This window comes from Cetorhinus maximus, chromosome 8, assembly GCF_964194155.1.
Source record: "Cetorhinus maximus chromosome 8, sCetMax3.hap1.1, whole genome shotgun sequence".
Taxonomy (NCBI): domain Eukaryota; kingdom Metazoa; phylum Chordata; class Chondrichthyes; order Lamniformes; family Cetorhinidae; genus Cetorhinus; species Cetorhinus maximus.
The window spans coordinates 43484031-43502060 of record NC_135886.1 but is presented as its reverse complement, the minus strand read 5'-3'; the positions used below and the strand labels follow the sequence as shown (position 1 = coordinate 43502060).

Genomic DNA, 18030 nt, shown 5'->3' with positions numbered 1-18030 from the left:
CGAAGTTACTGATAGGTTGTCTACGTTTATTTATCCTGCGGGTTGTAACATCTTGCTTTACCCAATAGTTTTTTCTAAACACAGCTTTAAACATTTATATACTGTGGGCGGAATCATCCCAGGTTTGCACTAAGTGCGGTAGTGGGTGGGAAAAATGATGTTTTACCTGCCGGCTGCAATGGCGGCTTTTCATGCCGTATCGTCCCAAACCCGTCACATTAATTATGCATTCCCAGGATATACACCATTTCAATGGCAGGCGGGCTCCAATTTAGCTGCCACGAAGTCACCTCACCGCTTCATCACGCCAGGCACCACATTTAAAGTACAGCCAAGCTCAGTGCTTCCAGCCCAGGACTGCAGCAAAGAAGGCCTGGCCTTGAAAGGCAAGAAATCTGCAGCCCCCGAGCACCTTTTGGATGCCATGGAGGCCCGCTGTGATGTCCTCTACCCCCGCTTTGGCTGCAGGCAGGGTAGCAACATCACCACTCTGGCTTGTTAGGCAATGGCAGTGGTGATCAGTGCCAATGCTGCGCAGAAAAGGTTGGCCACCCAATGCAAAAAGAGGATGAATGATCTCATCCGTGCAGTCAGGGTAAGGCAACCATCTTATCGCTCTAAACTCTCACACTCAAGCCCATCACACATTCACTGGCATCTCACTCACTGCCAGCTCAAGGGACATCACCACCCATTCTCTCTCACATACCCTCACATGTCCATCTGGCCTCATCTCCCCTGGAGGCTGCCTCCTCAGCCCTCACCATCTTGAGGCCACTTGCACAGATCAACACATGCCCCCACACACACCCTGGGTTACCCTCCTTCCCCAGTACAGCTCTCATCCTGCAGCCTCTTCCCTTGACTGAGGCCACTTCTCCCCCTTCCCTAAACAAGCCCTAGCCCTGCAGCCATTGAAAAGCCACCCACCTAAGGCTGATCTAGAAGGCAGAATCCTACCCGTGAGCCCTCCTATAAGTGACGTGGTGCTGTCTGTGAAACCTGGCACTGTTGACTGCGAGTGCTGATCGAAGCAAGGTAGGCAAACAAACCTTAAAGTCCCGAGTGAAGTAGGCTCCTGAGGATACAATGGCAGACCGACTGGATGATCGCAAACTGGTTTCACACTGTCGTGAAACCGATCGCACCATATTGTGCGACGCCAGCAAGCAGGGAAATTCCCGGCCTATGTGCTGAATTTTCCCGGCTTCCGGGTGCCGGGAACGGAAGCCGGTGGGGGGTGGGGTGGAGCGGGGTGAGTGGGGGGGGTTGATGGGCAGCAGGATGCTGTGACGGGATGTCTCTCCATCCAGCTGCCAGTTGCTATCCCCAGCGCCGGCGACGTTTCTCAGTGGTGGACAGGCGGCAAGGTGAGGCAGATCGGCTGCTTGCTCAACTGAGGTAGGCAGCGATTTCATTAAGTCCCAATTTAGGGACTATTAAGCAAGGCCACTGCCATTTTGCTATTAGAGGGTTACTCCCCACCACCCAGCCGCGTGAGGTGGCCACCCAGCTTTATGGCAGCAGCCTCCCTGGGGCAACCTGCCACCGAACTGAATGGAGATTTGAATGCCTCACTGCATCCGCTGGGGGGAGGCACATCGTGGCGGGGCCGTAAAATCCTGGCCATTGACTTTTGCCTGTGTTAAATTTTGTAACGTACATTTCATGTTACTAGAAACAGCCTTTAATGGGCTAAAACCCTGGCTCACAAGGAGCATCTTTTCAGCAGAAAGCCATTCAATAAGAGAAAGTAAGCCCTCTAGAAAATACTTCACCTTGACCAATTTCTTTATGGTACACACAATGGTTGTGTGAAATGTTAATTGATGAATTAACTCAAAGGCATTATTTCCAATCAGAAATGTCTATCATTTTCAAAGATTGCCTGCCTTCAATGTTGATGAATGAGTCTTTTGGAGGGGTGTTTTTAACTTTCTGATGGCCAGTAGAGTTGTGGGGTGCGGATAAGTTTCCATTAACCCAGGAGCCTGGATTTTTCTGCACTCTCCGCAGTTTTAACTCCACAGCAAGCAAATTCTCGCCCTAAAGGTTCCCCAGCTAGAAATCAGCCACTAATTGACAGCCCAGCAAAGAGCACTTGTGTGGCGGCCTCAGGACCAAGTAGGCCTAATCCACAAAACTGAGGATGTGGTGTGGTCCAGTCCCAGAGTGGGGTCCGATATCTGTTGGCGATGGTCTGATCCAGGGGGAGGTCTGATTCCCAACCCTGAAATGGTCCAATCCTAGGGGAGGTGCCGGGTCCCCGATCCCAGTGGGTGAGGCTAGGGGTTTGGATTGGGGGTTGGGCGAATGGTGGGGGAAATTGGGGTGCTGACAGGAAGAACTCCTCCTCCAGACCCACAAGGGGAGCTGTCTGATATCTGCTCACTCCCCGAGGCTGTCCGCACCTCACCTCAGCTGCCAGGCTTCCCGAGGCCCAAAAAACCCAACCAACCACAGGTTTAATCAATTAAACCTGTGAAGCAAATGAAATCCAAGGCCCCCAGTGGCTGCCCATCGCTTGGCATCTAAAACCCGACAGTCAACAGGTTGGAGGCAGCTTTGCAATGCACTTGCAATCTTTGCCCATTTAACCTTTCACCCACAGCCAATCCTGCCCGCACACTCATATCAAAATTCCCCTTTTTGTTCCACTGTTATTATGAGGCTTACACTTGTATGCTGTTTTTGTTCAGATGGCAGAGGGAAATTCTGTTACCACCCCCCTGAACACAGATCACAGACCAGGCCCCATTCTGATGTGATGGCTTCGAGCGACAACTCTGTGACCTTTGCAAAAGACAGTGTTATTGATTGCCTGGGGACCACTTTAACAAACAGCTCAGGTTCAGTGTCCTCATGTTACAGAATTACATCATGAGTCAGTTTCAGTTAGCAATGAGTGTGTGAATCTCAGAGCCAACACCCAGAATTTTGTGTTATAATCACAACAATTTGCATTTATATAGTGCCTTTAGCAAAGAAAAATGTCCCAAGGTGCTGCACAAGAGTGATACCAATAAAAATTTGACCCTGAGCCACAGAAGGTGATACCAGGGTAGATGGCCAAAAGCTTTGTCAAAGAGGTAGGTTTAAGGATCATCTTAAAGAGTGAAATGCCGAGCGGTTTAGGGGCGGAATTCCAGAGCCTATAGGGCCAAGGTAATTTCAGGCATGATGGCCAGTGATGGAATAAAATCGGGGATACTCAAGATGCCAAAATTAAAGGAGAGCAGACATCTCTAAGGCTTGTAGGACTGGAGGAGGTTACAGAGATAGGGAGGAACAAGGTCATGGAAGGATTGAAACAAGGATGAGGATTTTACAAACGAGTTGTTACTTAAAAGGGAGCCAGTGTAGGGTCAGCAAGCATAGGGCTGATGGATGAACGGGACTCAGGGTGACTTAGGACATGGCCAGGAGAGTTTTGAATGACCTCAATGTTATGGAACATAGAACGTGGGAGGCCAGCCAGGAGTGTGCTAGAATAGGCAAATCTGGAGGGAACAAAGGCATCAATGAGGAATTCAGCAGCAGATGAGCTGAGAAAGGGGCAGAGTCGGGCAATGTTACAATCCTGATATTTATTGCCCCACCGTTGCTTGTTGTGCTTTCAGCCCTAAGCTCTGGAATTTCTTCCCTAAATCTCTCCACCTCTCTCTCTCTAACTCGGTCCTTAACACCTACCACTTTGACCAAGCTTTTGATCTCCAGTCCTAATATATTCTTTATGCAGCTTTGTGTCAATTCTTGTTTGCTGATGCTCCTGTGAGGTACTTTGGGACATTTAACTACACTAAGTGCAATTGACTGTTGTCATTAGGACAACCCTTTTAGAAATCAGGCTTTGGGTGGGTTTGCAGAGGTCTGAGATCCAGAGGGATCTGGATGTCCTAGTGCATGAATCACAAAAGGCTAGTATGCAGGTACAGGAAGTAATTAGGAAAGCTAATAGAATGTTATCATTTATTGTGAGGGGAATTGATTCTAAAGTAGGGAGGTTTTGCTTCAGTTGCACAGCACACTGGTGGGGCCACGTCAGAAGTATTGTGTACAGTATTGGTTTCCTTATTTAAGGAAAAATGTCAATGCATTAGAAGCAGTTCAGAGAAGGTTTACCACACTATTACCAGGAATGGGCAGGTTGTCTTATGAGGAAAGGATGGAAAAGTTAGGCTTGTATTCACTGGAATTTAGAAATGTAAGAGGTGACTTAATTGAAACATATAAGATCCTGAGGGGTCTTGAGAGGGTGGGTGTGCAGATGATGTTTCCTCTTGCGAGAGAATCTAGAACTAGAGGTCACTGTTTAAAAAAAGGGTCCCTAACTTAAGACAGAGATGAGGATAACTTTTTTCTCTCAGAGGATTCTGAGTCTTTGGAGCTCTCTTCCTCAAAAGGTGGTGTGTCATGAAGAGATATTAATGTCTATAATGTTATTGGAAATTATTTTTAAATTGGACTTGTAACAGTGTGTGTGTCTGTGTGTGGCTTAATAGGATTAAAGCCAACTAGTCTGGGTGCTTTGAAGTGTAGTAGTTTTGAGATGAAATTATATAAACGTAAATTAGTTAAAAGGTAAAGTGCAATTTCAATTTTTTAATAAACCATTCAAAAGAATGGGTAAAGTCTTGCACCTAGTTGGGAGACACCAAGCAATGTGCTTATATTACCAATAAAATAAATGAGGTGAAAATGTTATTGTCAGAAGATGTGACATTAAAAGCCCAGGATACAACGGAAATTTACATTCAAAGAAAGAGCTAGGTATAAACAGAAATGAGTTTGTGTGTGTAAGTCAGAGGCATTTAAGATCTAAATAGCCTGTAAGCCTACAACTGTCTGCAAAGGAACCAAATTGCAAGGAACCTAATTTTCAATTTGTAAGCTCAAATGTGCTTTGCCTGGTGCCTGTTTAAAGCCTATGGGTTCTTGTTGCCTTAATGAAGATTTACCTGGGAGTGATCCATTTGGGGATTGATATAAAAGTTATTATGGTAATAATTTGTAGACATGTGTATGTGTTTGATTTGTTGTAAAATTAATAAATGTTTAATTAAGTTTTATATACAAAATGTTTTAAGGCTTGGTGGTTTTATTCCTGAATTCAGAGCTGCATCTCAAACATGCCAATTGAAAATATAGGTTATGACATTTGTTCAAGTTTCCCTCTGGGAGTTAAACAACTCAGCCTTTACCAACTGCTGTGTCATAACAACTGGGAGCTCATCTGGTATAATAATTGTAATTCCTTGATTGGTTTGGAATTGGTGAATCTTAAGGTTATAAGTACAAGAAGCACTTTGAATTCAGGAGTTGGTGAAGTTTTTTATAAGTGGTGAGACTGCATGATGGCTTTGGCAATTGCTAAGACTTGTCTGGGAGTAGAAGATATAACTCTGATTGGGTTACAAAAGGTAACCAAGAGTAGGTTAACAGAGTTGCCAGATCAATTACAATTGGTGTTACCTGCGGGGGCAAGGAAATCAGATATAATTAAGAGTATAATGCAGCATCTACAGTTGGAAGTGATACCTGACACTAGTGAGTCACAGCTGGAAATGGTGTGGCTTCGGTTACAAAAGAAGACCCTTGAACTTGAACAAGCAAAGGAACTGAAAAGACTTGAATTACAAGCAAAGGAAAGAGAAAAAACATTTCAAAAGGAGTTAGAAATTGTGAAGATAGAGGAGGAAATAGAAAAAGAAAATGAGAGAGAGAGAGAGAAATAATTTCAAATGAAAATGTTGGCAGTTAAAAAAAAGGTACCAGGTGGTGAGGAAGGATTTGTCTGAACAGTAGAGCCCAACGGGGTGATGTCTAAATTTGTACAAGCTCTTCCAAAGTTTGAGGGAAAAGATATTGAAGCATTCTTTATTTCATTTGAGAAGATAGCTAAACAGATGAAATGGCCACAGGAAAACTGGATGTTATTGTTACAGCCTAAGTTGGTGGGTCAAGTACATGAGGTATATGCTTCGCTATCTGAAGAGGTATCTGTGAATAATGATGTGGTGAAAAAGGCTATTTTGAGTTCATATGAGTTGGTTCCTGAGGCATACAGGCAGAAATTTAGGAATATGAGAAAACAGCCTGGGTAAGCTTATATTGAATTTGAGGGAGTAAAACAAAGTAATTTTGACCATTATTTTGACCGAGGATGTTAAAACTAGAGACAACATATGCAGCTCTTAGGGAAGTAATTCTTTTGGAAGTATTTAAAGACTCAATCCCTTCGGTAGTAAGAACTCATGTGGAGGAACAGAGGGCTGATTCTGTAAGGCAAGCAGCAGAGATGGCTGATGATTATGAGTTAGTTCATAGAGCTAAACCTTTTTATCATCACCCTTTTAAATGAAAAAGGATAGAAAGTGGGAAGATGAAAGGAAGGTAGGTAGTCAAGGAAGAGAAGGAGTAGCTGGAAATTCCCAGGAAGTTTTTTCTTGGAATAAAAGGGAAGATGCTAAGGGTAGGAGTGACATTCGAAAGTTAAGGTGTTTTCATTGTAATAAAGTTAGAAACACAAAGTCTTTGTGTTGGAAATTACTGCAAAAATCTGTTGGAATTATTGGGGTGCAGAAAAGCTCTGGAAATAAAGGTACTGTGGGTTCTGAGGTTTAGGCACAGGAGAAACCATTAGTCTGTGTACAAGTAAAACAGGGAGAATCAGTGATAGGTTAAGAAGTGGGAGTATGTTCACAGTTTACCCAAGAGAATTCAGAGGAGCAGGTTGCAGAAATGTTTAAATGTGTGAAGGGAAAGTTTTTCCATGTTTACAGGGCAGGGAAGGTAAAGATACTAAAATCTTAAGAGACACAAGGGCTAGTCAATCTTTAATGTTGTGCAATAGTGATATTTGTTGTTCAGAGGGAGTATTACAGGAGCAGGTGATAATAAATGCAGTTCATGGAGATGCTAAACCTATCCCCTTGTGGAAGGTAAATTTAAAGAGCAAATGGAAAACTGGTGAAGTTATCGTTGGGGTAGTGGAAAAATTGCCCATTGCAGGGGTTCAATTTCTTTTGGGTAATGATATAGCTAGGTCACAGATTTGGGTGATGTCTATGGTAGTTGAGCAGCCTGTAGAAGTGTTTTCAATAGAGGTGTTACAGAGAGGGCATCCTGAACTGTTTCCAGATTGTGTTATAATGAGATCACAGGCACACAGGTTGAAACAAGAAAAACGTGAAGGACAAACAGTTCAAAGGCAGGAAGAAAGTGTTGAAATCCAATTAGCTGGCGCTGTGTTTGATAACATTGTTCAGGAGGAAGGACTATAGGACAATTCAGCTGAAGTGTTTAACTCAAGGAGGTTAGTGGAGCTACAGAAAAATGATTTGCAATTAAAACAGTTATATCAGAAAGATTACTCAGAAACAGAGGCAAAACATATTCCAGTATGTTATTACCTTAAGGGTGATATTTTAATGAGAAAATGGAGGCCGGATCATGTCTCAGCAAATGAAATCTGGAGGGAGATGCATCAGATTGTTATCAAATTAGGGTATAGAAATTAGATTCTGAGAATTGCTCATCAAATTCCAATGGGGGGGACCTATAGGAATTAGGAAAACACAGGAAAAGATACAGAAGTTTTTTTTTTGGTCCAGATTGCATAGGGATGTAGTCAAATTCTGCAGAACATGTCACACATGTCAGGTAACAGGGAAACCGCAAGCAGTGATTAAGCCGGTGCCTTTAATCCCAATGCCAGCATTTGAAGAACCTTTTACGAGGGTCATGATTGATTGTGTAGGACCCCTCCCTAAGACTAAAAGTGGAAATAAGTACTTACTGACAATAATGGATGTGTCTACCAGGTTTCCTAAAGCGATACCTTTAAGAAGTATTACAACTAAGAAGATTCTGGAGGAGTTAACTAAATATTTTACAAGATATGGTTTACCTAAAGAAATACAATCAGATCAGGGTTCAAACTTTATATCACAGCTATTTAAGGAAGTGATGAACAGTTTGAGGATAAAACAATTTAAGCCAACATCTTATCATCTGGAGTCACAAGGAGCTTTGGAAAAATGGCATAAAATTTTAAAAACCACAAGGAGAACATACTGTCAGGATTATCCACAGGATTGGGTTACAGGAATTTCATTTTTGTTATTTGCTATTAGAGATGCTCCTAATGCATCAACTGATTTTAGCCCTTTTGAACTAGTCTATGGTCATGAGGTAAGGGGACCACAGAAATTGATTCATGAGAATTGGTGGGTCAAAATTCAGAAACTGTTCTCCTGGATTACGTATCAAATTTCAGGGGTAGATTGAACAGAGCATGTGAGTTGGCTAGGGAATATTTAAAGATGTCACAGCAAGTGATGAAAGTGAAGGCAGATAAGAAAGCTAAAGCTCACAGTTTTGTTTCTGGAGAGAAAGTATTAGTTTTGTTACCAGCACTAGGAGATTCATTAAATGCAAGGTTTAGAAGGCCTTACAGGATTGAAAAGAAACTGAATGAAGTAAATTATTTAATAAATACTCCAAATAGAAGCAAGAAACAAAGGGTGTGTCATGTGAATATGCTTAAAAAATACTTTGACAGGGAAGAGGAACAAAAAGATGTATTAGTGAGGTGGATGGCGAGAAAGAGGTAGAAGTGCAGGACTCTGAAATTGATTTTCCTCTAATCAAATTGGATAATGAGGGGGTGCTTGGAAAATTTAAATGAAATATTGAGTTACCTTCCAAACAAGTGTCAAAATGATTCGGAAAAGCTATTGCAGTCACACAAACCTATTTCTGGGAATAAGTTGGGGAAGGCAGATTTAGCTATACATGATGTCTGTATAAGTTTCATCTTCAATAAGGCAACATCCTTCTTGATAAAATACGGTAAAATTATTAAGAGTACAAAAAGAAATTGACTTCATGCTTCAAAATGATACCATTGAGTCTAGTTGCAGTAACTGGAGATCACCTATTGTGCTGGTACTGAAACCGGATGGAACACAAAGACTGTGGGTGCAAATTTCTGAGCCCGCTGGCGTTGGGCATGATAGGTGGTGTGTGCAGAAAATATGGTGGCACCCACTTCATGACAGCGTGAAGGCAGGTCGCAATCTTTCGCTCAGCCCGCTGACGGCGAACCACCTTTCCCACCATTGGTCAGCGTACACTTGGCAGCCTTCACTTTGGGGGAAGTGAGGTGAGTGAGGATCAGCGTTCTCCACAGCTCACTCTTGTTTACAGGCCTCAGGGGCGCCATGAGGGTGGGGAAACTGATGCCTGGCCTCGCAGGTGACTGCTGAGAGGGGTGGGGGGGTGGTGTCTGGGGGCAAGTGCTGGCTAGCCTCGGAGGCAACTGATGAGGGGTGGGGGTCAAGTACTGCCCTGGTGCTGCATCTCACGTACAGACAATCGAGGTGGGGGGGCAGGGTGAGTGAGGGAAGTGGCCACACATTAGGGACACCTGTATAAACTGACCCTGTCTCTGCAATTAAGGCAGATAATGCTCAACCACAGTGATATGATTGAGGTCAGGCTTCTAGCCTGCCCGCCCATGCAAGCATCAAGGAGGCACCAAGGGGCCACCAAGCGCTCCATACCTTACCCCCCACCCCCCTTCCATATCCCCCGCCCTCAACCAAACCCACCCGGTACAGACTTTAAGTCCACCACCACTTTATTGGACGTGGAGCAGTTGGGCTGCACACATTGTACAATCTCCTCGCTAATGCTGGCCTTGTAGCAGTCACTGCTGGAGGTGCTCACAGCCCCTTTCAATCTCAGCATCCCGGTTTGGACCAGTGTTGCAGGTTGACAGGGCAGCTATGCAGCGCACTCATCTCTGGCCATTCAAGGGGTGACCAGCACTCTCCGGGAAGCATTAAGGGATGGTCACACAGGGCCAGGAAAGGTGCTAAGTACAGCCATAATAACCATGTCTCTCTCTCTTTCATGCTGCAGGAGGACCATGTCAGGATTATGGATCCTGGTGACCTAGCTGTATGCCTGATGGCCTACAGAGACCATAGAAGATGGAGGAGAGAGCGACTGAGGCTCCTGGCTGCGCAGGAGCAGCAACCTCAGGAAGAAGGGGCAGCTGGGGCTCCAGCACACGCTGCCCAGGAGCGACAGTGAGCCGTCGCTGGTTGGTGCCTAGCGACACCCAGGGTCTATAGACGCCGCCTGCCATTCCAGTAGATGACTGAGAATCAGTGTCACTGACGACTGCGCATGTCTCGAGCCCTGGTGGCTCATATCTGCCACTTACTGCAGGACTTGGCACCAAGGGGACATGGAAGGCACCCACTGCCAGTGGCTGTGAAAGTGACTGCGGTGCTCAATTTCTATGCCAGTGGCTTCTTTCAGGGCTCCACAGGTGACCTCTGTGGGATTTCACAATCCGCCAGCCACAAATGCATCCATGAGGTCACAGATGCCATCTTCTCCATGGCACACAACTTTGTGCATTTTGCCCGGGACCGGGACAGCCAGGATGCAAGGACCATTGGATTCGCCCTGATCTCGGGATTCCCACAGGTGCAAGGTGTGATTGACTGCACTCATGTGGCGCCCAGGTGTCCATTGCTACACATGGTGGACTTCATCAGCCACAAGGGCTTCCACTCACTGAACGTGCAGCTGGTATGCAACCACCAGAAACACATCCTGCATGTACTTTTTTGTGTGTATATATATATATATATACAGAACAAAACAAAATGTGTAAACAAAGTTCAAACAGATCCATTGCAGCGGCAATACGAGTTCCGGTCCCCCTCATTATTTCTGCTGCTGCGTGACAATGTGTACACTCAACCTATGAAGTTGATCACCACTAGATGAAGAATGGTGCTGGCAAAGAGGAAGTCTGCAAATGCTCGCTCAGGTGAGATGCCAATGAAATCTCCTTTGTTCTGAGGGTTGATATGTATCCACAAGCAAACTGTCAGCACGATGGCCCCCACACAGACGACGAATCCGGACAGGAAGGAGTTAAAGGGGAAAATACCAACCAGCGTGCAGTAAAGGAACTGAGCTATTCCGCTCAGTGCCATGTACAGCAGGTAAGAGTCCAGCAGCTTCAGCCGGAGCGGAGCCCTCACCGCATATTCCTGAGAGAAGCGGCTGATCACCGATAACACCGACCCACGCATCATTACAGGGAGGCCGAGCCAGTGGAACACAATCACCTGGACATGTGCACAGTTTCCAGGGAGTGTGCACAATGCCTACATCCTGAGTCGCTCACAGACTTTTTCCCTTTGCTGGCCATGTCTCCTGGGCAGCGATGGTGAGCCAGTGGCAATGAGTGCTTTGCTAGTGGCTGCCTTTTAAATATGGCAGCCGGCGTGATATAACAGCAGGGTGATGGCAAGCGGGCGAATGAAAGCCCGCCCGCCATGGACATCACATGTTTCGTGGGAGTGAATATATAATGAGGCGGGCTTGAGAAGATATTGCATGAAAACCCGCCATTTTCATCACGGGTAGGACTCCATTTTACCAGCCCACTACCACACTTAGTGCAATTCTGGGAAAATTCCACCCTGTGTATGGACTATCGCAAGGTGAATGTGGTGACAAAAGAGGATTCATATCCTATACCATAATTGGATGATTGCATTGAGAAAGTGGGACAACCGAAATTTATCTCAAAGATTGATTTGCTAAAAGGATGTTGGCAGGTAATGTTGCTGCAAAGGAGATATCAGCTTTTGGGATGCCAAATGGACTATATCAGTTTAAAGTCATGCCATTTGTTATGAAGAATGTGCCTGCGACATTTTAAAGACTGACAAACAAAGTAATTGCAGGTCTAAGCAATTGTGCTGTTTATATTGATGATCTAATAGTTTTCAGTCAAATGTGGGAGGAGCATTTACAGCACCTGGAAGAATTATTTCTCGATTCAAGAAGCTAATTTAGTGATGAAGTTAGCTAAAAGTGAACTTGCAAAAGCGCAAGTTACGTATCTAGGCCATACTATTGGACATGGTAAGGTGGCTCCGAGAAATGCGAAAGTCAAGGCTTTCGACAAAACGAGAAGTTTTGAGATTTCTGGGCATGAGTGTGTTTTACTGGAAATTTGTACCAAATTTTAGCAATGTGGTTGCTCTACAGACTGAACTATTAAAAAAAGAACAAGAAATTTCAATGGACACTGGAGTGTCAGAAAGCATTCAATAGTTTGAAAACTGTATTAACTACCACATCAGTTTTGGCAGTACCCAATTATGCCAAGCAATTTAAGTTGGCCATTGACACAAGTAATATATGCATCAGGGCTGTGCTGTTGCAAGAAGATGACACTGGAATTGAAAAACCAATACGGTATTTTTCACAGAAGCTGAATGTACTATGAAGATATTCAATGATCGAAAAAGAGACTTTGGGTTGGTGTTAGCATTGCAAAATTTTGAAATCTATGTGGCAAACAATTCATCAGAAACAATTCTTTCTACAGACCACAATCCTTTGAATTTTTTGGACAAACTTTGAGACAAAAGTGCAAGACTTTTCAGGTGGAGTCTATTATTACAACCATATGAATTATACATGTTGCTGGTAGAGAAAATCTGTTCGCAGATGTGATATCAAGAGTTTGAAGCTTAAAGCAAAAATTAGACATTTAAAAAAAATCTGAAAACTGAACTGGAATTATTTCTGTTGATAACAATGACTTGTGTGTGTGTATATATATTGTTATGCTAATGCATGCATCTTGTAATGTAATAGTGTAATAAGTATACGAGATAGTGTGAGATGCATTATTAAAAAATGAAGCTGTCTTTTAAAATTATGACAGTTCATTTTTCAATAAAGAGGGGGATGTCATGAAGAGATATTAATGTCTATGATATTGGAAATTATTGTTAAATTGGACTTGTAGTAAGGACTGTGTATATTTGTGTGTCTGTCCATGGCTTAATTGGATTAAAGTCAGCTAGTCTTTGATGTATAGTAGTTTTGAGATATTAATTAGATAAACGTAAATTTGTTAAAAGGTAAAGTGCAATTTACATTTTTAAATAAACCATTCAAAAGAATGGGTAAAATCTTGCACTGAGCTGGGAGATGGCAAGCAATGTGTTTATATTACTAATAAAGTTAGTGGGACGTAAATGTTATTGTTAGAAGATGTTAAAAGCCTGGAATACAATGGAAAATTTATATTCAAAGGAAGAGCTAAGTACAAACAGAAAGGAGTTTGTGTGTGTAGGTCGGAGGCATTTAAGATCTAACCAGTCTGTAAGCCTACAGTTGTGTCTGCAAAGGAACCAAATTGCAGGGAACCTTATTTTAAATCTGTAAGGTCAAATATGCTTTGCCTGGTGTCTGTTTAGAGTATATGGGTTATTGTTGCCTTTGTGAAGATTTACCAGGAGTGTTTAATTTGGGGATTTGTTTAAAAGTTATTATGGTAGTAATTTGTAGACATGTGTATGTGTTTAATTTGTTGTTAAATTGATAAATGTTTAATTTAAAAACAAAACCAGAATTACCTGGAAAAACTCAGCAGGTCTGGCAGCATCGGTGGAGAAGAAATCAGTTGACGTTTTGAGTCCTCACGACCCTTCGGCAGAACTGAAGTATAGTTAGGAGAGAGGTGAAATATAATGTTTAATTAAGTTTTTTATATAAAAAATGTTTTGAGGCTTGGTGGTTTTATTCCTGAATTCAGAGCTGCATCTCAAACATACCAATTGAAAATATAGGTTATGACAGTTGTTCAAGTCTCCCTCTGGGATTTAAACAACTCGGCCTTTACCAACTGCTGTGTCACAACAGATGAAAGCAGAGTCTTTGAATATTTTTAAGGCAGATAGTTTCTTGATTAACAAGGGGGTTGGGGGGTGAAATATTATAGGGAGTAGACAGGAATGTGGGGTTGAGGTTACAATCAGGTCAGCCATTATCTTACTTAATGGTGGAGTGGGCTTGAGGAGCTGAGTAGCCTATTCCTGCTCCTAATTTGTATGTTTATATGTTCATATGGGTCCTTGATGAATGGATTTCAGCAGTGCTGGAGCTGAGAGAAGACTGAAGTCAGATGGCGGATCTGATGTTGAATTGGTCAAACAGGGTACTGAGATTGCATACCTACAAAGTCAGTCTCAGTGAGCAGGAATAAAGGAGATACAACTCAGGCATGAAGCATGAAGTTTCTGATGACAACTAAAAATAATGACTTTTGTCTTAATATAATGAAAGCAAAATACTGCGGATGCTGGCAATCTGAAATAAAAACAGAAAATGCTGGAAAAACTCAGTAGGCAGCTCATCACCATATTCTGAAGTGCAATTAGGAATGGACAATAAATGCTGGCCTAGCCAGAAACGCCCACATCCCATGAATGAATAAAAACAAACATCTGGCAGCTTCTATAGAGAGCGAAAAATAGATCCGTTTCAAGTACATATGACCCTTCTTCAGAGCTAAAGGGAGGTAAAAATGTGATGGGTTTTATGCTGTCAAAAAAGGGGGCTGAAGCAGGTGGAGTAAAATAGAAGGTCAGGGATAGGTTGAAGCTCAGGAGAGATTAATTGACAAAGAGCTCATGGATTCAAGACAAAGGGAATGGTAATGATAATGTTAAAGACTGAAGCAGGTGTTAATAGCCGCATAAAGGTCAGATAGCAGAATGTGTTAACAGCAGGATAAGAGCCAACGGTTTCTGAAAGCAAAGCTTGAGAACAAGATACAGACTGGCACCTGGCATTTGACTTTTGTCTTCCTAGTTTTGAGCTGAACAAATTTCTGGCTTATCTAGAACTTGTTGTAGGACAGCTAGTGGAGAATGATGGAATTAAATACTGTGGGAGGTGGTGTTGGGTGTCATTCCTATAAATATGGAACTAGACCTTGTTTGAGGATGTCACATAATGTGCATATAAGGAATGGGAGGCACCTGTGCACGATGGCTTGGGGCATGGCAGAGCTGACTGTGCAGACATAGTGGTGAGAGGCCAGTGGAGGAGATGCGCTGATTGAGCTGCAGAAAATGAAAATGTAAATAGGAGAGGCTGGCCCCACAGATGTGGGTCAAAGAGGAAAGGAAATGGCTAGAATGGTCAATTCTATCAAAGTCTAAAAGAAAGATGAGAAGGTTCAGCACACCGTGATCACAAGTACATAGTATATCTCTGACAACTTTGATCAGAGGCAGCCAGTGCCAACAGCTGGATGGAAACCAGACTCCAGAGAATAAAACAGGAGGCTGAGCGGCAAAGACAACCAGAATTTCATAGCCAGGTATCTATGAGCTCCTCATAGAGGCTGTGAAGTTGGGGAAAGCATTTGTGGATCATAGAGAGAAAGGGGAGGTTAGATCGAAATAAACCATTTCTTCTGGTGTGGAAGTTCATAATAAGGGGTCATAACCTTAAAATTAGAGATAGACAGTTCAGGAGTAATGTCAGGGCATTTGTTCACATAAAGGATGGTGGAAACCTGGAACTTATCAAAAAAGCTATTGGGCCTAGGTCAAATGAAAATTTCAAAACTGAGATTGATAAGCAAAGGTATCAAGTGTTTCAGAATCAAGGTGGGTAGATGGAGTTAAGGTACAGATCCACCATGATTTAATTAAATGGCAGAACAAGCTTAGGGGCTGAATGGTCTACTCGTCTTCCTATGTTATCATTGGAGCAATAAGTCAGGAGAAAAGAGGGGTCAAGGGTAGATGTTTTGACAAGGGGGTAATGTAGACAGTAGAGTGAAGGGAATTTGGTAGAAATAGGAAGGCAGGGGGTGAGCAGATTACAGAGGGCAGATGAGGCTGTGATGACACTTGTAAATTGGCACCCATACCTACAAAAGGTTTTCACCCAAATGAACATGAAATGGAACATATAGACAGGGATTTATAAGCCATAAAACTGACTTTGGCCCAAACCAACTTTTTTCTCTGGTGCAGAAAAGATACAACGGTGGGAAGCTGGTGAATATGTGCTCCCAGCCACATGCAGTTTAAGGTGATATTTCTTTCCATACCTACAAGAATATGCATTGTATGTAATTTAGATTGCACAGTGATTCACAACTATCGTGTAAAAATTCAAAAACTAACATTCTCAGAATTTTTTTAAAGACTTCTGTAGATGGGTGGCCTTTGATAACTCACCCCTTTTCAGCCATTCTCATCTTCCTAACATAATTTTCAGTATCCCTGGATGCTCCTGTTACATTATGAACTGTTTCTTCTCAAGGTGCCCAAATTTTTCAATTTTTTTTAAGGGCTCCGAACATGTCCTTTTGGATCTGCTGAATTACTTCACTAATAAATCTTTTATTCTTAAACATTGCTTACAAGACACTTTTAAGTATGCCAACCATTGACAGTGTTACTGACTGTATAATAACCCAGCCTCATTAACAATTGTCAAATATTTTATTTCTATATTTTAGCCAGTTAAATTTGCATGATTCAGTTGAAATGTTAATTGGATGGTTTAACTTACTGTTAGTGGCAAATTACTAGTGGAAAGTGTGGAGACCCACTTTCAGAGCTGAATGGCAAATATACAAACATTGACCAGCAAAAGGAGGCTACGGATTGTTTCCTTCACAATTGGATTGAATAAAATGTGGCCCTTACAATTGGGGATGGGAGGGGTTTAACACACATCCATTGTAGTGAAATACATTGTTTGAAATATAATACAATGGTCAAAATATTGGATTTTATGGTAGTTGTTTAATTCAGGTTTATGTTGCAATGATTTACATCACAAGACTATTGTTTGTACCAGTGACTGCATGACCATGTTAGCACATGACTGGCTGCCTACTCCAGGTGCAGGCCGTCTTGATGTAAATGTTTTGCAAATAAATTCTGCAAATCTACAACTCTTGCCTGGTTTCAAAGGGCTTGTTAAAGGAGATTGTAGTCTTTCCTTCAACGTAGCCTTACACTATGTGGGCTGAAAGCAATGGGCTGAATCTCAGGGACTTTTACCCATGAGCCTTCCAGCAGAACAGAACAGGCTACATCCCATTTGCGAAATTCTTTAAGCAATTTTTATTTCAACTTTTCAAAAGGTTTGTTTTGAACTGCTGTAAAAATAAATGACTTCTCATCAATGCATACATCAACCTACATTCATGAAAAAGAATACTTTATAATATACTTTCTATAGTACAGTCTATTCTGCCCAGACACAGTGTATTTCATACCCTAGTGATAGTTAATGCACATCCGATACAGTTGATGGTCTATAATCTTCTTAACAAAAGCAAAATGCTACAGATGCTGAAAATGTGAATACAGAAAATGCTGGAACCACCCAGCGGGTCAGGCAGCACCTGCAGAGAGGGGAAGAGTGTAAAGTTTGACGTTCGCAGGATTTGCTTGTTCTAGACTATTGAACATGGACATGTTGCTGGGCTTACCCTCAAGTCTCCCAAATCAGTAGGAGAAGCAACAGCAAAGGCCTGCAAAGGTTGCAATAAGAAGTTGCAGAAGGCAAGATTGCAGGAGCCCTTACAGCTACGGATAAGGAACAGAATATCACTCAATCCTTACTTAGCTTCACTTGACTGATACCAGGGATGGGGGTGTGGGTGTGTGCTGGGGGCTTTATCTTATGAGGAAAGGTTGGACAGGTTGGGCCTGTATATTTTTTATACGTTCATGGGGTGTGAGCATCACTGGCTAGGTGAGCATTCAATTGACCTTGAGAAGGTGGTGGTGAGCTGCCTTCTTGAATCGCTGCAGTCCATGTGGTGTAGGTGCACCCACAGTGCTGTTAGGGAGGGAGTTCCAGGATTTCGACCCAGCAACAGTGAAGGAACGGTGATATATTTCCAAGTCGGGGTAGTGAGTGGCTTGGAGGAGAGCTTCCAGCTGATGGTGTGCCCATGTGTCTGCTGCCCTTGTCCTTCTAGATGGTAGTGGTCGTGGATTTGGAAAGTGCTGACTAAGGAGGCTTGGTGAGTTCCTGCAGTGCTTCTTGTAGATAGTACACACTGCTGCTACTGTTCGTCGGTGGTTGAGGGATTGAATGTTTGTGAAAGGGGTGCCAATCCAGCGGACTCTTAGTCCTGGATGGTGTCAAGCTTCT

The 18030-nt window shown here is 42.9% G+C and overlaps 1 pseudogene; it reads right to left on the bottom strand.

Annotated features, from left to right (window-relative positions):
• Nucleotides 1-10769: 10769 nt before the first annotated feature.
• Nucleotides 10770-11123, bottom strand: LOC144683270 (dolichyl-diphosphooligosaccharide--protein glycosyltransferase subunit DAD1 pseudogene; annotated as a pseudogene).
• Between the last annotated feature and the right edge of the window lie 6907 nt (nucleotides 11124-18030).